The sequence below is a fragment of the Stenella coeruleoalba genome, assembly GCF_951394435.1.
Source record: "Stenella coeruleoalba genome assembly, chromosome: 3".
Taxonomy (NCBI): domain Eukaryota; kingdom Metazoa; phylum Chordata; class Mammalia; order Artiodactyla; family Delphinidae; genus Stenella; species Stenella coeruleoalba.
In genome coordinates this window covers 34028059-34049341 of record NC_137148.1, presented here as the reverse complement: position 1 = coordinate 34049341, position 21283 = coordinate 34028059, and the positions used below count along the sequence as shown (strand labels likewise).

Sequence of the window (21283 nt, the reverse complement as noted above, 5' to 3'; positions counted from 1 at the left end):
TAGTTACCCACTTAAAGTGACAATAAAAGATTTCAAAAGCAAATACAGAAAGTTACAACAAATTATTACTTAAAGGGTAAAGAAACTTTTACAAACTGTTCTCAAAAGCAGATCAATTGTTCAAGAAAACCATCCTCTTAGCAGAGAGAGAAACCCCAAATTCTAGTTTTATGCCAGTTTACTTTTTTTTTTTTTTTTTTTTTTTTTTGGTACACGGGCCTCTCACTGCTGTGGCCTCTGCCATTGCGGAGCACAGGCTCCGGACGCGCAGGCTCATCGGCCATGGCTCACGGGCCCAGCTGCTCTGCGGCATGTGGAATCTTCCCGGACCGGGGCACGAACCCGTGTCCCCTGCATCGGCAGGTGGACTCTCAACCACTGCGCCATCAGGGAAGCCCGCCAGTTTACTTTTAATATTAAAATTCATTCACTTAATAAATAAATGAATAAAATTTATTTACTCAATTAAATTCAATCTAATCTTAGGCAGTACTGACCACACACAAAACTCTTCTCTGGGTTCCTTTTCTATAAAACTTCTTTTTTACATTCAGATTTCCTCCTAGGTTCTCTCTCTCTCTCTCTCTCTCTCTCTCTTTCCCTTTCTCTCTCTCTCTAACATCTGTTTAGGAAAAAATTACTTTCTTTTTCCTGAACAAAATGCAGTTCCATTCTTTCTACTTTTTAAAAAATTTCCTTGCATACAAAGATGTTTTTTCCATACTAATTTTAGTAGTTTTAATTACATATGTTAATTATAATTCTCAACCGTTAGACACCTTAATTTTAGTGAAAACTAAGAAGTAAGCAATTGTGACTGTTTGTTATACAAGTATTTTTTGACTGACAAACTTATGACCACACTTCATAATTTCTAGAAAACATGTCCTTACAGCATAATTTTTTTTCAATATGGTACAACATATTTACTAAAAGACCCAAATATCTTTAGTTTTTCTGTAATAAGAAGACAAAAGTAGGTAAACATAGACTGGTTTAACAATAAATGTTTCAGAATTATTATTCAGCTATAATTATCTTATTTGGAAATAATCTAGACATTCAATGAATTCCTATCATTTAAGTTAACTTAGCAAAACTCTAAAGTTTTAAGTTACCAAAAGGTATTGGAAGATATTTTTAAGTCTTAGCTCACTCACCTCTATCTAAATCCCTTATTCTCAACAATTTTGTTTAAAGTACTCATGAAAACTTCATGAAACATTAGACAAAGTCAGCCATCACGCCAAACTATTTTTCTTGCTGACAAATCTTGTAACAGATAACATCAATTTAATTGACTTTTTGTAAACCTAAGGTAAAATAAAAGTTTTATATTTAGTGCTGATAATTCTAAAGACATGCCTGTTTTAATTAAACCGATAACCTTAAACTTGTGTTTATTTACTAAAGATTAATCCTAGATCGTGTGAACTTGAAAAATATTTGGATTAGTTTCTATTATATTTTTGAGAATTTTTAGATAAGCACTTGTTTGCTTTAGCCAATTAAATAGAGCTCTTTTTATCAATTAATTTTGACGATACTATCCAAAAGTGAAAAAAAAAATCTATAATATCTTTGCAGAGAAGACTTCTAAGATCTGTATTTGCCCCTGACAAACAATCTTAATTAAAGAGTCCGTAAATTAGATTTTGGGTGAGGAAGACTTCCCAGCCGTTTGTACTTTGAAAAAGTCTCTTTTCTGGGACTTCCCTGGTGGTGCAGTGGTTAAGAATCTGCCTGCCAATGCAGGGGACATGGGTTCTAGTCCTGGTCTGGGAAGATCCCACATGCCATGGAGCAACTTAAGCCTGTGCACCACAACTACTGAGCCTGCGCTCTAGAGCCCGTGAGCCACAACTACTGCAGCCCACGCACCTAGAGCCTGTGCTCTGCAACAAGAGAAACCACTGCAATGAGAAGCCCGGGCATCACAACAAAGAGTAGCCCCAGCTTGCCAAAACTAGAGAAAGCCCGCGCACAGCAACGAAGACCCAACGCAGCCAAAAATAAATAATGTTTTTTAAAAAAGCCTCTTTTCTTCTTTTATTTTTTTCCTTTGCTTTCAGGTTCTACCAATTGAATTAACTGGGCTCAGTTTCAGGTAATTGTGGGTTATGCTTACATTTCTGATTTTGTAGAGGTTTGCAAGACAAAGACTGTTGCTTCTGTTAGCCCTTGAATACTGGCCTTCAGCTTCCATTTCACATTGTGTGGCTCAGGCTGTTGGCCCCCGTTAGCATGTTCAGTTAACATTGCCCAAAGAACAGGTTTACATGCCCTGTTTTACAATACTAGGCAGAGGAAAGTTTCCCCAGTGAGACACAATGCCTATTCCACAATACAATCTGGTGAAACAAATGTAACCACTTTACATAAAGCCCATTCAAATACACCAATTTTCCTACAAACTTTTACCTCAAACTTTTTCATCAACTCTTATACCTCTAACCATAGCCTCCACTAGGACCTCATCAATAACTCTTGGTCTTACAGTTCTGGGTAGGGGAAGCACTCCTGGCCAGATATATCATACATTCCCAAAAAACACTCAGGCAATTTTGACATAACCTCTTCACATAACATTGCTCAAACTTTCCAACCTTTACAATCCTGTCAAGCTTTGCACTTTTACATCTTCTCAATCTAATTATAGCCCAAGTCAGGGTCCTACCAGTGGGTTTTGGTACCACGGCTTGTGCGGCTGTCACTTCAAGGAGCCCCAGAAACTTCTCTCCATCTCCCAGTTGTTTTTTCCATTTCTATGTAATATGCTTTGGGTACCCAGTGAGGCGTCGAGCCAAGGGACCCTGGTCTTTTGGTCAATTTTTAATGTGATTAATTGGCTTAACTGTTGCCCCAAGTGATTACCGATCAGATTTCTCAATGTAATTTTTTGTCTTCTGGCTTTTTAAATTTCTGCAAACTGAAGTAAATAGAGTGTAATTGTTGGGGGCCATTTAATAATGGGGGAAATGCAGGGGGTCCTTTGGCCCATTCAACTCTAGGTAGCGCTGAATTAAAAACGTTGTTTTAACCCCATCCATGTCTGTTTTATTTGTTCCATTTCTTAATAAGCATCTAAAGATTTCCACCCTGCTGGGACAAGTCCCGTGACTCTTCCCTTTCTGCTTCCTCTTTGTTCCTCTTTCAATATCTGCTTTATTTACCTCATTTCTTAATAACCCTTTAAAGTTTTCTACCTTGTTGGGAAGGGTCCCTTGACTTTCCTCTTGGCTTCTTCCCATTCCATTGTTAATAAACCTAATGTTTTTACTAGTGTCTATAAGACCCGTGAGGGGAGGCTGAAACACCAAATTTGATAAAGCTTCCCAAACCATTTTTTAAGGAAGTTCTTAAGGTTAGCCATTATATTTCCTTGTATCCACATTTTAACTTGGTCTTTCCATAGGTACCAATAAAACAGCTATTTAAAATAAGAGCTCTCTAAAAATTTACAAATTTAGAAGTTTTTCCAGTTCAAAAGACCCATCATCTGGCCATTGATGGGTAGGATCTCAATATTGACTCAAATCAGTAAGTCTTTTATGACTTAAACATGGATGCAGGAGGCATCGCCACAAGAGAGTTCAAAGTATGCAGACATCACAAAATCAAGAAAGCTCACTGTCAAAGACAGTCTAGGATAGCAAAGTCCTCTGTTGTATAAGCAGTAAGAAGTGCGAGCACTAAGAAAGCAATGAAGGTTGAGACTACAAATGTCCCTTATGAACTGGGACCCCCTATGACAAACTCCCCCGAGAGTTGGCAGAGCCAGACAAAGAATGCCAGTTGCAAGTCCAGGTTGTTACCTGTGCTTCTGACCAATTAGCCATAGTTGCTTGGAATCCCAGTCTATTTGACTGACCACCAAATGCACACTGGTACATGCACCTTCCAGATGGTGGAGACCAAAAGGAATATTCTCACTGGTCATAATGCCAAGCACTCAAGACATAGTAAAAGATAAAAGGAAAAACTAATCAGAACAAAGGTTTTCCTCTTTATGACAAATGACACAGAGAAAAGAGAGACAAAGCAAAACAGTGATATCTCTGGGAAGAAAAGGATCACCAAAGGTTGCTAAGTCCAAGGAACTAACTCCACAAATATTTTCTCCTGCTAATCTAATTTTAGAAAGAGAAAAGGCTCATTCCCAAAAGACCCTGAAGTCAGAGATCCAGGAGATTGACTGACACGGTAAGAATTCTTACCTTCTGCTGACTTTTGTCAGTTGTTCCAGGGTCGATTAGCTGCAGCAGCCTCAGGGTGAGTAGTGTCCAGCCACTAAAGTTGAATCCCGCCAGTTATCCTGTCAGAGAGGAGGAAATTTTCCTTTACCTTTCTAGTTTCTCTATTTAAATTCTTTTAGGCTGCTAAAGGGAAGGTAAAAAAAAACTCCCTGAATCTTCGGTTGCTTAAGAATAATCAGTCTAAATTAATTCTTGTGCCAAAGAGACACATTTTGGGGTGGCAAATTTTGCTGCCCTACAAGTTCTAGTTTGAAAGTGACTGGTACTGGAGAGGAGACTGAAAACATAGGAAATGGTGAAGTACTGGCTTTGGTTTGCTGTCTTAAAACTTTTCTATTTTTTTTAACTATATAAATAGATCACTTTAATAAAATAAAGAAGATATTTTAATAAAATATTAAAACCAAACGTTCAAGAATGCTTATTAGATTAGGTCTTTTAAAAAAAATCTAGTTTATAAAAGGAACTCTGTTCTAATTACACTCAAAACATTAGTAAGTCTGTTCAAGGAAAAGAAACATAACAGGGACTTCCCTGGTGGCGCAGTGGTTAAGAATCCGCCTGCCAATGCAGGGGACATGGGTTTGAGCCCTGGTCCGGGAAGATCCCACACACCGCCGAGCAACTAAGCCCGTGTGCCACAACTACAGAGCCTGCGCTCTAGAGCCTGCGAGCCCCAACTACTGAGCCCACGTGCCACAGCTACTGAAGCCTGCGTGCCTAGAGCCCATGCTCCACGACAAGAGAAGCCACCGCAATGAGAAACACGTGCACCGCAACGAAGAGTAGCTCCTGCTCACCGCAACTAGAGAAAGCCCGCGCGCAGCAACGAAGACCCAACACAGCCGAAAATAAATAAATAAATAAGCATAACAGAATGATTTGGAGTGGCCATGGGAATACTGTAAGATAATAATGAACAAAGTAAAACAAGTTCTCCCAAAGAACAGACAACCCCTAATTCCTTTTTCACCATATATTTGTTGCATTAACTTGGCTAATCGCTAAAGTACACATGGTCTTAGATTCTCCTTTATTAATAATACTTTACCTGCATAAAGATGAGGGCTGTACAAACGGCTATCATGTACATGAAATAGTGCTCAACATCACTAAGCATAAGGAAAGTGCCAATCAAAACCACGATGAGATATCACCTCACACTAATCAGAATGACTTATCATCAAAAAGATGAGATAAATGTTGATAAGTATGTCAAGAAAGGGAAGCCTTGTGCACAGTTGGTGGGAATGTAAATTGGTGCAGCCATTACGGAAAACAGTACAGAGGTTCCTCAAAAAGTTAAAAAGAGAACTTACAGTCTGATCCAGCAATCTCATGTCTGGATTTATATCCAAAGGAAATTAAAACAGGATATCAAAAAAATACCTATACTCCCATGTTCACTGCAGTTTTATTTACAATAGCCGAGATATGGAAACAACCTGTGTCCATCAATGGATGAATGGACAAATACAACATGGTGTATATATATAATGGAATATTATTTAGCCATGAGAAAGAAGGAAATCCCATCATTTGCACACATGGATGACCCTTGAAGGAAGGCATTATGCAAACGAAATAAGCCAGACAAAGAAAGACAGATACTATACAGTATCTTTTATATGTGGACTGTTTAAAAAAAAAAGTCAAACTCTTAGAAACAGAGAGTAGAAAAGTGGTTGCTAGGAGCTGGGGGTGTGGGGGAAATTAGGGAGAGGTCAGTAAAAGGGTACAAACTTTCAGCTGTAAGATGAATAAGGCCTGAGGATGTGGTCTAAAACATGGTGACTATAGTTGATAACACTGTATTATATGATTATAATTGAAATTTGCTAAGAGAGTAGAACTTAAATGTTCTTACCAAAAAAGAAAAAAAGAAATATATGAGGTGGTGGATTTGTTAATTAGCTAGATGGTGAGAATCCTTTTTTTTTTTTAAGGTCAGTGCTGACCATTCACAGAAATAGCGAAGCCAATGCAATGGTCTTTGGACTCTTTTTTTTTTTTTAACTGAAGTATAGTTGATTTACAATATTGTGCTACTTTCAGGTGTACAGCAAAGTGATTCAGCTATATATATTTTTTCAGATTCTTTTCCATTATAGGTTATTATAAGATAGTGAATACAGTTCCCTGTGTCATGTAAATAGTAAATCCTTGTTGCTTATCTATTTTATGTGTATTAGTTTCTTTCTGTTAACCCCATATTTCTAATTTATCCTTTCCCCTTTGATAACTATGAGTTTATTTTCTATGTCTGTGAGTCTGTTTCTGTTTTGTATATAGATTCATGTATATTACTTTTTAGATTCCACATATAAGTGATATCATGTAATATTTGTCTTTCTCTGACTTACTTCACTTAGTATGATATTCTCTAGGTCTACCCATGTTGCTGCAAGTGTCAATATTTTATTCTTTTTTATGGCTGAGTAATATTCCATCATATATATATATCTCACATTTTCTTAAACCAATCATCTGTTGATGGCCACTTGGGTTACTTCCATGCCTTGGCTACTGTAAATGGGGCTGCTATGAACACTGGGGTTCATGTATGGTGGGAATCCTTTTACAATGTGTGTTTATATCATCAAATCCCCACAATATACACTTAAAATATCTTACAGTTTTGTCAATTATATCTCAATAAAGCTGGAGAAAAAAAAAAGAGGGCTGTCACAGTGAAGCTTTCAACACCTTTTCTAGCTTGAAGAAACACCCACTTTTTATCTGTCTCCCTCCATTTTACTTACTAAACCCTTATTCATCTAATACGTCTTAGCTCAAATTCATCCTCCATCCTTTCCTGGCCTCCATATCTAAATTCTGTACCCTTTATACTTTCTCATAGCACACTATCATTTTTATGGTACTTTTCATATTTCATTGCATACTTTTAAAGTTATTACTTTAGAAAATTATATACTTTAAGTTGTTAAATACTTTGTGTGTGTGTGTCTATTTTTTTTTTTAATATCAGTTTTGCCTAGTATACTATAAGTAAGCACATGAGAGCAATGTCTGTTTTAGTTACAATCATATTCAGGAGTGAACCCATTCCCTAACATGTAGGTGGCACTCCAGGAATATTTCCAAAATGAACCTGGAAACAGGCTTTCTGAAATACTTCCAGATTGAGGATGGGTTTGGAAATAATTTGACTTCATTATCAACCCTCTTAAAATCAAATTTTGATAGACTGGCAAGAAAAAGTGGCCTTTTATTGAGTCATAGAAAGAATAAACACAGCTAAATGATCAGTTTCACTTTCTCAAGTGTTTAAGAAACTTCTTTGTCTTTGTATCACATAGTATCCCATGTCAAAAGAAGTTGAGTTTTTTTGTCACTGTAAGACTGTCTTTTGTCATTATCTATTAAAAAAAAATACAAGTATTCATCAGAGTTCAGTTATTTTAAAAAGTGACCTCCTGTAGTGCAAACCCTGACAGTTGTGGGGGGTTTTTTGTTCATTTTTCTTCCTTTTTTGTAATGCAGGTGCCTGACTGAAGCTTTGATTGCCAAGGCATCCACCGCAAAAGTGGTGGACTTCAAAGACAGCTATCTTGAATAAACACATTGCCAGTCACCACTGAGCTGCCTTTGTTTTGGGCCACTGTTTTTCCCTCCCCAAACTTTAAATTCCCGCTCTTATGTTTTAAATTTACCAATAAAGAGTGAGCCTATGTTTTAAATTCACCAATAAAGAGTGAGCCAGGGAAACCTTAGGCCCCTACCCTTGACCCCAATAAAAGAAGAACCCCAGGCGCTTGATCCCTCACACTTGCACTCTCTCTCTACCCGAGACCTCACTGTGTGGCTCCAGGTGTGGTGCTGTGAGATTTCCAGTTTCTGTAAGTAATAAACCTTTATTTTTTCAAAGTTTCCTGATGGTTATTGCTGAAGGGCATCTTGCAGTCATAATAAGATCAACAAGGTTGGTCCAGCCACAACATTGGTAACTGGACTCGGACACACAATAGCTCCCTAAGCACTTCAATTCATTCCATTTCTTTCATTTTTCCTCTCTACCTTGGCCACAGACCTAGTGATATGTAGAAGGGCAATAAGGAAATGCCGTCTTGCACTGCTGGGGTAAAACACTGTGTGTGTCCTGTTAATGGCCTTGTTAGACTTCCAAGCACTTGATTAAAACAACTTCTCCCTTAAAGATCTTGAAGAAAATTGATATTTATTTGTGTGATCCAAATCGCAAAGAGAGGATGTGCTCTGTCTCTCATTGCCTTTTATCTTAGGCTGTTGTTAAAAATTGGAAATGTTTATACATGCCCCAGCACAATATTTCTTCCTTTGCCTCGCAGCCTCAAACTTAGACAAATGATCCCAGTGATCTCTTACCTGGACTTATTTCTTTCTTTGTTCCATGCTTCAGCTATTGCCCTATGCCCAGAGGATCACATCGATGATATCATTAGCTTTTCAGTAATTTTCCACAGCGTCAGTGTTCAGAATAAAAATATTCCCTCAAAGCGCTTTGTCAGAACTATCTCAAGGACCTCACGTCTTTCTTCATTATTATTGCCTTAATCATTAGCTACTCACAACCCTGAAGATAAACAGTGTTCAATACAGCCCACTCAGCTCTCTCAACAGCCATACCCGAATTTTGGATGGCCTTTCTTTCTTAGCCTCTTCCCTTCCATCTTGTAGGTTGAGCCTAGATGGCTCTACCTGAAGGAAGCTATCCAATTTCTAGCTTCCTCTTTCCACGCTACCCTAGGAAATAGAGTAAATCATTTTTAGTAAATATTTAACGGATTTATTAATTTCTACAGTGCTGGTGGTTGTAGAAAGCAGGCAATATGCACCATTGACTTAATTGTGGACAGGGTTCAGGGTTGACATCAGCTGGGATACATGGCTTGGATGAATTGGACAGGGTTCATTCTGATTGTGCAGTGTACATCATATAGTTGTTCAAATATCTTTTTTGAAATTGCTGGAAATTGCAATTGTTTGAAAATCACAAAATTTATCTTAGTTAAGGATCACTTGTTTGTAAGTAACAAAAGTATGTTCAAAGTATCATAAGCAAAAAAATATATAATTTATTGAAAGGAAGAGGAGTGCTTTATGGAATTCAAGGGAAGGAAGTGCTGAGCCTCGTGACAGACAACATTTACACTCCCTGGGCACACTTTTTCAAGTTCCCACTTCATTCTTCTTACTCTGCATCACTGCAGAAGGACATTCTTGCTTCTATTTGCATATGATTTAAGTAAGCTTCCCATTATATCTAACGAGAGTTTCTGAGCCTCAATCCCCAGCCTTGGTACGTGAAATCCAATTGACTCATGCCCAATCATAGCCCATCAGCCGTGTCTAAGAGGCAGAATTATGAGACCTGCAGCCAACTCAGCAGGCCCCAGAAAATTTGACATTCTGAGATAAGAATGGACAGATTTTCTCCAAGTAAGCATAGGAGAAGGAGAAAATAGTGGCAGAGAGAATGACCTGCATTTTTTGAAGTTACAATATTTTAATAAATATTAAATAAATACTTCTAAAAAGCTATATAATTTGCATATATATTTTGGTTTTTTCCTCTATCCTCTGCATAATAGATTGCAAATTTCATGAAGGCAGGATATTTTTTTCTGATTTGTTCACTGTTCAAGTACCTAGAATAATGCCTTGCAGTAAATTTTTGCTGAATGAGTGAATAAAAGGCTTTAGATAATAATAATGGTGGTAATTATAGTGTATATGACTTAAAGACAAGAGAAAAAGTGAATGCATATGCAAGGGGGATTATGAGTTCTCTGATTACAGGCTTCTTATAATCTTCCGTACTCCTCATATTCCTTTTTTTCTAACCAACTATCATTTTCTTTCAACTAAAGTTCTTGAAAGAATTAACCAAACTTATTTATCTTTTTAAGTCTCAACATAATGTCTGGTGTATAACAGGTGCCCACTATTTATGGATTGACTGGAATAAGCGGATAGATAATATTACTCTTATGGCACTTTGAAAAGTATCTTGCAAGACATAAAATGCTACTCAAATATTAGATTGTTATTTTCATCATAGTGGAGCTTTAGGAAAATGCTGTAGGTTGAATGTTTGGGTCCCCACAACATTCATATGTTGAAACCTAATCCCCAATGTGATGGTATTTGTAGGTGGAGCCTTTGGGAGGGGATTAGGTCACAAGAATAGAGCCCTCACGAATGGGATTAGTGCCTTTATGAGAGATCTCAGAGAGCTCTCTTGCCCTTTCTACTATGTGAGGTTATAGAGAGAAGACGGCGACCTATGAACCAGGAAGTGGGCTCTCATCAGACACTCAGTCTGCCAGCGCCTTGATTTTGGACTTCCCTCCAGGATTGTGAGGAATAAATTTCGGTTGTTGATAAGTCACCCAGCCCATGTATTTTTTTGTTTCAGCAGCCCAAACCGAATAAGACAGAAAATTATCTTGGTAACAGTGGTGAAGATGCATGGGGCAACTAGAGGTCAAGAAGAAAACTAGGAAGCTGACCCAAAAGCTTAGGCAAGACCTGCTTGATCTCAATCAGCTTTTTTTGTTGCCCTTTTCCAGAAGGCCCTGCATTGAAATCTAATCCAGGTTTCTCTATAATCCTAGAAGGGGCAAAAGCTTGCAGAGGTTTGAGTTGTTTTATCTTAAAATACATATCTATTACATAGATAACTGTATGTTAAACCAGTTTTTTAAAAATTCTTTTTCATATTCTTTTCCATTATGGTTTATTACAGGATATAGAATATAGCTCCCTGGGCTATGCAAGAGGACCTTGTTTTTTATCTATTCTACACATAAAAGTTTGTATCTGCTAATCCCAGACTCCCAATCCAACCCTCCCCCACCCCTTGGCAACAACAAGTCTGTTAAACCAGTTTTAGATTAGGAGCCTAACTAACATTTTTTTTTTTTTTTACATTCCAAAGAATCACCAAAAGTTTTATTCAATTTAATATCATCATTATGCATCACTCAATAATTCAGCATGTAAATAAAAACAATTCTTGGAGCACTTTGCTGCAGGAAAGATTGTTGCTTCTTAGGCCAAAAGAGTGAGAACATACATGGTGAATTTTAGTTAAGGGCATGTATCTAAAGGCATAATGTAAAATTCAACAATTTTCTTGCAAACTCATTGTGTATAGACAACTTAACTCAATTAACAATTAACTTCTATGTTAATCAATTACAAAGATGAATATTATTCAGGTCCCATCATTAAGGAGCTTTGAATATACTGAATGGAGTAAGAGAGACTAGGAGATAACATACAAATAATCATAATACCTGGCAATATCTGATGAGTTTCATATAAGAGGTTACAAAAAAGGATGAAGGAATCGTATAGCATCTGATCTTAAGGGCAAAAATGTCTATAAAATGTAGAAACGTTTAAGAAGGAAACATATTTGGAATGGCCTTAGAAGAACGATGCACAATACACTAATATTTCAGAATTTGGAATTGAGGGAAAAAAGTTTCAAGAAAGAAATACAATGGTAGGAGAAACTGTATCCCATTTTGAAGGAAGAGCAAGTTATCCAATATAGCTGGATGATGGAGAATACGAATGAAAGGAGAGAAAATAAGTCTACAGAGGTAATGTAGGATCAAATTGCTCAGAGTTTTAAAAATTAGGTATTAGAACAGTCTTTTGAAAAGAGCAACATTGAGGTTTTGAGTCGTGTTGTGACACTGGGAGGTGAGCTATAGAATGACTAACCTGCCAGAGAGTAGTTCAGAAGGAAATAGAGGAAGAGTCCTAAGGCTCAGAGACCAATTAAGCCACTGATGTTATCTTCAAGGTATGAGTTTATGGTTGCTCGAGGTGGAGCTGTAGCTGTAGACATGGTGAAGAGGTGGAAAAGATGGGAAATGCATAGACAAGAGACACTTCAGAGGTAAGAGTTACAGAAGTTAGCATCTAGTAGAATAGACGTAGCGGGGGAGAGAGAATGTCAATGTCACCATTGTGATAGGATGTTCTATTTGGATACTATTAGTGAACGAATATTAGAATACAGAGATTGGTGGACAAGAACCAATCAACACAAAGTTGAAAGGTAATGACATGGAAGCAGATAAAATGCCTTATGAAAGAAAAGAGGCTGAGGATATAGTTCCAGGTGGGAGTAGAAAGAGAATCATAAAGAGAGGAAAGAGAGAAATTTCCTGAGAAAAAGATGTATTGTACCATGTCCAGGAGCCAATAGAGGATTCAGAAGTGGTCATTCGGTTTGGCAATTAGGGGGTTACTGATGGTCATTGAGAGAATAGTTCTTTAGGCTGGTTGTATTTATAACCCAGATTGCAAGTAGTGAAATTAATAAGGAGTAGATGATAAGAAATTAGATGCAGTTAATTTAGACTATTCTAATAATTTTAGTAGCAAAGGAAAAGAGAAAAAGATCGTGGCAGCCTGAGGTCCAAAGCAAACTTCTATTTTCTCCACTTGAGACTTTTGATCTATGATTCTCCGAGCGAAATAATTTAATTTGCAATTTCACTTTATCGATGCACACATTGACTGACAAAGTACACCCTAAAGGACTTGTGAAATAGATGGGATCATTGGTCTTGGCTCTAATGAGAAATTATAGAATTTTTGCTATAATGAAAAGTTGGCATGTGACTATTTTGCATATGTAAAAGCCTTCAGAGAATCAGCAGCTTCCACTGATCGTAATCTTACGTTTGGGGTTATTTTCATGGCTGAAAATACCATTTGGATGTGAATCTGTCATCATTAGGACAGGCATAAATATTTTTAACAGAATACATATTCTCATTCTGGAAAAATGATAATTGCTCCATTTTAACTTTCCACGTCCTGGCTCCTCCTCCTGTGGGTCCTTCCCACATTCTTCTCTTCCTTTACAATTAAAGCCTTTTCTACCGATCAGTCTACCTTTAAGCTCACTAGCAAATTTCTACATTATGAAAATACGGAGCATCTTGTACGAAAAGGTATTCCATGTCACCAGCCAACATTGCTTAAACAGCTCTGGAAAACTTCATAGTATGCTTTGTTTCTCAGCAACATGCATCCAAATATTGTTTAGAGAGCACTCATATTCTCACCCAGAGGCAGACCTGAACACAACTGCACACAAGCATTCAGTTCCTAGCTCTGGAACAGTCATCCATTGATCAGACCCAAGTAAGACTACTGCTTCCCAAAGCCAACTGGATATTGTGGTTGTATTGATCAGACCAGAAATCTCTCCCTTTTGGGCTGTAGGGTTCACTTTTTCTGTAAAGGGCCAGATAGTGAATATGTTTGGCTTTGCATGCTATATAGCCTCTGTTGGAATGACTCAACCCTTCTGCTGAAGTGCAAAAGCAGCCATAGACAATGACTAATTCTGTGACTTTATTCCAATAAAACTTTATTTACAAAACAGGCATCAGGCTAGATTAGCCTCACTGACTGTAGTTTGCCAATCCTTACTCTAGAAAAGGATCCTGAGTGGGATGTGTCATTTAACCATTCATGGGGACCCAAGAGGGAGAATCCAAATACATCATTTGGATGTATTTGGATGCTAGATTCTCCTTTGATGCCAGGTCAGTTCTGGGTCACAGACATTTGCACTCCCTCTCAAGAAGTCCTCTATACGGCCTTCAGCTGTTTCCACCTGTGTTTTTCCTGTGCCATGACACACACCTTTTCACTTCTCTGTCTTTCTCATAGCCCAGGTTAATTAACAACCCTATTTAGCCTCATCCTATTGGCTCCTGACTCTTGCCTCTCCAGGGTCTGACTTTTAGCATTTTCCCTTAACTCCAAACACCCTGACCTGAGGGAAAATGTATTTAAATTTTAAAGAACCAACTGGAAGAAGTACACACATTTAAAGGATATATTTTCTTGCTCAGTCCTAAAATATTTTCTCTCATCTTTATTGTCTCAGGTACTCATGGGTGAAATTGCTACACCAGCCCCAAGTGTCTTCAGCACAGGTCTGCAGCATACCACTCTTCCTTCCTAGCTTAAATTTTCAGTATTTAAAGTCTCAGTACAGTATAGGAGAAAGAAAACAGACCTGTATTCTCGGTCTGACTCGCTTTGGTCTTGGGTAAGTTACTACCATGCATGTTAAAGCATGTTATCTTGGAGTACTGGCTCCTTGCTGTGCTTCTACGAATCTTTATACCCACTGAAATAATCACTCCCCGCCACTTGGTGAAAGTTTAATTTTTCTGAAGAATATTTGTTTTAGCCATTTTTCATATTAAGGATATAATTAGTATTTTTAAAGAAATTTTCTACTATTTTGAAAAAAAGTTTGAAAAACATTTAATTTACAAATAAGGAAACAGTTACAATGAAGTAAAGTGACTTGTTGAAAGTCACCTAGCTGGTTATTGCAGAATCAAGAGTAAAATATGTCTCCACATTCTCAATCCCTAGTTTTCTTTTTTCCTTTTTTTTCTATTGCACTATTTTGTCTCACTTCACCTTAGCATAATTACCCATATTAGCAACTCTCAAGCTATACTGTGAACCTTTCATAGAATCATAATTGTCATTAGATGTAAAGAGCACATTTGACCATTGCTATTTTAAGTCTTTCCAGACTAAATATTTTATTTGGTTTTGCTGGGATACAGAAATAATTTTTTCTGTAATAAAGTTGTATCTAGTAATCTTATTAAATTCATTTGTTAATTCTAATATGTATCTGTAACTCTTTTTGGATTTTCTATGTACACAATCATTCTGTCTGTAAGTAATACCATTTTCTTTACTTTCTTTTCAGTATAATACCTTTTTTTCCCTTCCTTCTTGCACTGGATAAGATCTCCAGTACAGTATTGAATAAAAGTGGTGATAGGGGCTTCCCTGGTGGGGCAGTGGTTGAGAGTCCTCCAGCCGATGCAGGGGACACGAGTTCATGCCCCGGTCCAGGAAGATCCCACATGCCGCGGAGCGGCTAGGCCCGTGAGCCTTGGCCGCTGAGCCTGCGCGTCCGGAGCCTGTGCTCCAAAGTAGTGATAACGGGCATCTCTGTTCTGCCCTTAAGAAGAAAAGGTTCAATATTTTCCCACTAACTATGATATTAACTACAAGTGTTTTGGGTTTTGTTTCATTTACTTTATTCTACCTCATACCATTTATAAAATTACAGTGTAACTATAGAGAACTAAAGAGGATTTCTGAAACATAAAACTATAGGATTAACTGAAGAAAATTTAGGACTATATCTGTGACTTTAGATTTCTTAAACAAAATGATTTCTTAAGCGAAAGAAAAACTATCCAAAGCAAAAATTATTAGGGAAAAATAGACGAATTAAATTACATTAAAGTTAAGATTCTCTCATCAATCAAAGATACCACAGATAAAACTAACACATAGGTGACAGACTGAGAGAAGAGAGATCTGTAAAATCCAAACCTTACAAGACACTAATATCTAGAATGTATGGGGCACACCTGAAAATCAGGCAACAAAAGTATAAAGGAGCACAATAGGAAAATAATCAGAGAATATGAATTGTTAATTCACAGATAGCCAGAATGTCTGGTGAGCAATGGTTTACTGAAGTTCACTACTGATCAGAGACATGCTACTTAAACCATCCTGAGATACCACTTTACGTGCATCAGAGGTAATATCAGTAGGTTGGCTAACAAAACATGCTAGCAAGAAGTCCACATAGGCTGCTGGTAAGTGTGTAAACGTGTATAGTTTTTCTGAAGAGCAACCTGGAAGTCTTTAGGAATTTTCTCACAGGTTCACAAGGAAAGAGCAAATTGTGTTTATAACTGCAGAGAGTTGAAGCCAACAAAAATACCTGCTAAAAGAGTGGATAAATAAAATGTAGTGGATACAATGAATGTCTGTGTTCCAGTAGATTTACACTGAATAAGGCTCAGAAGCATAATGTTGAATGAAGGAAGTAAAAAACCAAATAAAACTTTTAGCAAAATACCATTTGTGTAAATTACAAAAATACACATGGAAAATAATCTTTGTATTTTTACGATATAAACACATATATATAAATAATCATATGTAACGACAAACATGAAATACACTAACACATAACTAATCCGGGAAAAGAAATGCAACAAGATCATGGGGGAAATTAGTGAAAGAAAGTAAAAGATCTGGGCTTCCCTGGTGGCGCGGTGGTTGAGAATCCACCTGCCGATGCAGGGGACACGGGTTCGTGCCCTGGTCTGGGAAGATCCCACATGCCGCGGAGCGGCTGGGCCCGTGAGCCATGGCCGCTGAGCCTGCGCGTCCGGAGCCTGTGCTCCGCAACGGGAGAGGCCACAACAGTGAGAGGCCCGCGTACAGCAAAAAAAAAAAAAAAGGTAAAAGATCTTGCACAGACCAATGACGATATGGTTCTATACACTGTGGAATGTGATAAATTCTGTGCAGTTAAATCTTTTTAAAAATATATGCTGTCAGACTTCCAGGAAGATGGCGGAAGAGTAAGACGCGGAGATCACCTTCCTCCCCACAGATACACCAGAAATACATCTACACGTGGAACAACTCCTACAGAACACCTACTGAACGCTGGCAGAAGACCTCAGACCTCCCAAAAGGCAAGAAACCCCCCACGTACCTGGGTAGGGCAAAAGAAAAAAGAATAAACAGAGACAAATGGATATGGACGGGACCTGCACCACTGGGAGGGAGCTGTGAAGGAGGAAAGGTTACCACACACTAGGAAGCGGAGGCGGAAAGCTTCGAAGCCGCGGAGGAGAAAAGCTTCGGAGCCGCGGAGGAGAGCGCAGCAACAGGGGTGCGGAGGGCAAAGCGGTAAGATTCCCGCACAGAGGATTGGCGCCGACCAGCACTCACCAGCCCGAGAGGCTTGTCTGCTCACCCGCTAGGGGGGCGGGGCTGGGAACTGAGGCTCGGGCTTCGGTTGGAGCGCCGGGAAAGGACTGGGGTTGGTGGCGTGAACACAGCCTGCAGGGGGTTAGTGCGCCACGGTTACCCGGGAGGGAGTCCGGAGAAAAGTCTGGACCTGTCGAAGAGCAAGAGACTTTTTCTTACCTCTTTGTTTCCTGGTGCGCGAGGAGAGGGGATTGAGAGCGCTGCTTAAAGGAGCTCCAGAGACGGGCACGAGCCGCGGCTAAAAGCACGGACCCCAGAGACGGGGATGAGACGCTAAGGCTGCTGCTGCCGCCACCAAGAAGCCTGTGTGCGAGCACAGGTCACTATCCACACCCCATTCCGGGGAGCCTGTGCAGCCCGCTACTGCCAGGGTCCCGGGATTCAGGAACAACTCCCCCCGAGAACGCACGGCGTGCCTCAGGCTGGTGCAACGTCACGCTGTCCTCTGCCGCCGCAGGCTCGCCCCGCACTACGTGCTGAGCCAGAGCTCCCAAATCAGCGGCTCCTTTAACCCGCGAAGAACAGACGCCCTCAGGCGACTTACACACAGAGGCGGGGCCAAATCCAAAGCTGAGCCCCTGGGAGCTGTGAGAACAAAGAAGAGAAAGGGATATCTCTCCCAGCAGCCTCAGAAGCAGCGGATTAAAGCTCCACAATCAACTTGATGTACCCTGCACCTGTGGAATACATGAATAGACAATCAATCATCCCAAATTAAGGAGGTGGACTTTGAGAGCAAGTTTTATGATTTTTTTCCCCTTTTCCTCTTTTTGTGAGTGTGTATGTGTATGCTTCTGTCTGAGATTTTCTCTGTATAGCTTTGCTTCCACCATTTGTCCTACGGTCCTATCCGTCCATTTTGGGGAGGGGGGTTGTTTTCTTTTTATTATTTTTTTCTTTTTTCTCTTAATAATTATTTTTTTATTTTAATAACTTTATTATATTTTACCTTACTTTATTTTATTTTACTCTATCTCCTTTCTTTTTTTCCTTCCTTCCCTCCTTCCTTCCTTACTCCCTCCCTACTAATTCTTTCTTTCTACTTTTTCTCCCTTTATTCTGAGCTGTGTAGATGAAAGGCTCTTGGTGCTGCAGCCAGGAGTCAGTACTATGCCTCTGAGGTGGGAGAGCCAACTTAAGGACACTGGTCCACAAGAGACCTCCCAGCTCCACATAATATCAAACGGTGAAAATCTCCCAGAGATCTCCATCTCAACACCAGCGCCCAGCTTCACTCAACGACCAGCAAGCTACAGTGCTGGACACCCTATGCCAAACAACTAGCAAGACAGGAACGCAACCCCGCCCATTAGCAGAGAGGCTGCCTAAAATCACAATAAGTCCACAGACACCCCAAAACACACCACCAGACATGGACCTGCTCAAGAGAAAGACGAGATCCAGCCTCATCCACCAGAACACAGGCACTAGTCGCCTCCACCAGGAAGCCTACACAACCCACTGAACCAACCTTAGCCACTGGGGACAGACACCAAAAACAACGGGAACTACGAACCTGCAGCCTGCAAAACGGATACCCCAAACACAGTAAGATAAGCAAAATGAGAAGACAGAAAAACACAGAGCAGATGAAGGAGCAAGACAAAAACCCACCAGACCTAACAAATGAAGAGGAAATAGGCAGTCTACCTGAAAGAGAATTCAGAATAATGATAGTAAATATGATCCAAAATCTTGGAAATAGAATAGACAAAATTCAAGAAACGTTTAACAAGGACCTAGAAGAACTAAAGATGAAAAAAACAATGATGAACCACACAATAAATGAAATGAAAAATACTCTAGATGGGATCAATAGCAGAATAACTGAGGCAGAAGAATGGATAAGTGACCTGGAAGATAAAATAGTGGAAAAAACTACTGCAGAACAGAATAAAGAAAAAAGAATGAAAAGACCTGAGGACAGTCTCAGAGACCTCTGGGACAACATTAAGTGCACCCACATTTGAATTATAGGGGTTTCAGAAGAAGAAGATAAAAAGAAAGGGACTGAGAAAATATATGAAGAGAGTATAGTTGAAAACTTCCCTAATATGGGAAAGGAAATAGTTAATCAAGTCCAGGAGCACAGAGAGTCCCATACAGGATTAATCCAAGGAGAAATATGCCAAGACACATATTAATCAAACTGTCAAAAATTAAATACAAAGAAAACATATTAAAAGCAGCAAGGGGAAAACAACAAATAACACACAAGGGAATCCCCATAAGGTTAACAGCTGATCTTTCAGCAGAAACTCTGCAAGCCAGAAGGGACTGGCAGGACATATTTAAAGTGATGAAGGAGAAAAACCTGCAACCAAGATTACTCTACCCAGCAAGAATCTCATTCAGATTTGATGGAGTAATTAAAACCTTTACAGACAAGCAAAAGCTGAGAGAGCTCAGCACCACCAAACCAGCTTTACAACAAATGCTAAAGGAACTTCTCTAGGCAAGAAAGACAAGAGAAGGAAAAGCCCTACAATAACAAACCTAAAACAATTTAGAAAATGGGAATAGGAACATACATATCGATAATTACCTTAAAAGTAAATGGACTAAATGCTCCCACCAAAAGACACAGATTGGCTGAATGGATACAAAACAAGACCCATATATTTGCCATCTACAAGAGACCCACTTCAGACCTAGACACACATACAGACTGAAAGTAAGGGGATGGAAAAACATATTTCATGCAAATGGAAACCAAAAGAAAGTTGGAGTAGCAATTCTCATATCAGACAAAATAGACTTTAAAATAAAGACTATTAGAAGAGACAAAGAAGGACACTACATAATGATCAAGGGATCAATCCAAGAAGAAGATATAACAATTGTAAATATTTATGCACCCAACATAGGAGCACCTCAATACATAAGGCAAATACTAACAGCCATAAAAGGGGAAATCGACAGTAACATGTTCATAGTAGGGGACTTTAACACCCCACTTTCACCAATGGACAGATCATCCAAAATGAAAATAAATAAGGAAACACAAGCTTTAAATGATACATTAAACAAGATGGATTTAACTGATATTTATAGGACATTCCATCCAAAAACAACAGAATACACATTTTTCTCAAGTGCTCATGGAACATTATCCAGGATAGATCATATCTTGGGTCACAAATCAAGCCTTGGTAAATTTAAGAAAATTGAAATTCTATCAAGTATCTTTTCCGACCACAACGGTATGAGACTAGATATCACTTACAGGAAAAGATCTGTAAAAAATACAAACACATGGAGGGTAAAGAATACACTACTTAATAACGAAGTGATCACTGAAGAAATCAAAGAGGAAACCAAAAAATACCTAGAAACAAATGACAATGGAGACACGATGACCCAAAATCTATGGGATGCAGCAAAAGCAGTTCTAAGAGGGAAGTTTATAGCAATACAATCCTACCTTAAAAAACAGGAAACATCTCGAATAAACAACCTAACATGGCACCTAAAGGAATTAGAGAAAAAAGAACAAAAAAAACCCAAAGTTAGTAGAAGGAAAGAAATCATAAAGATCAGATTAGAAATAAATGAAAAAGAAATGAAGGAAATGATAGCAAAGATCAATAAAATTAAAAGCTGGTTCTTTGAGAAGATAATCAAAATTGATAAACTATTAACCAGACTCATCAAGAAAAAAGGAGAAGACTCAAATCAATAGAATTAGAAATGAAAGAAGTAACAACTGACACTGCAGAAATAAAAAAGATCATGAGAGATTACTACAAGCAACTCTATGCCAATAAAATGAACAACCTGGAAGAAATTCTTAGAAATGGACAACCTGCTAAGACTGAATCAGGAAGAAATACAAAATATGAACAGACCAATCACAAGCACTGAAATTGAAACTGTGATTAAAAATCTTCCAACAAACAAAAGCCCAGGACCAGATGGCTTCACAGGTGAATTCTATCAAACATTTAGAGAAGAGCTAACACCTATCCTTCTCAAACTCTTCCAAAATATAGCAGAGAGAGGAACAGTCCTAAACTCATTCTACGAGGCCACTATCACCCTGATACCAAAACCAGACAAGGATGTCACAAAGAAATAAAACTGCAGGCCAATATCACTGATGAACATAGATGCAAAAATCCTCAACAAAATACTAGCAAACAGATTCC

The 21283-nt window shown here is 38.6% G+C and overlaps 1 long non-coding RNA gene across 4 annotated transcripts in view; it reads right to left on the bottom strand.

Annotated features, from left to right (window-relative positions):
• The window catches only part of LOC307183157, a 248489-nt gene that overhangs the window by 28475 nt on the left and 198731 nt on the right, over positions 1 to 21283 (bottom strand). For 2 of the 4 annotated variants that reach the window (XR_013827389.1, XR_013827390.1), the window contains exons 1-3: positions 17680 to 17807; positions 17097 to 17265; positions 4218 to 4315 (exon numbers count right to left, since the gene is read on the bottom strand). This is a non-coding gene — a long non-coding RNA (uncharacterized lncRNA). Of the gene's footprint in view, positions 1 to 4217; positions 4316 to 17096; positions 17266 to 17679; positions 17808 to 21283 lie in introns of those variants that run through there. The other 2 variants (XR_013827387.1, XR_013827388.1) reach the window with 2 other exon arrangements.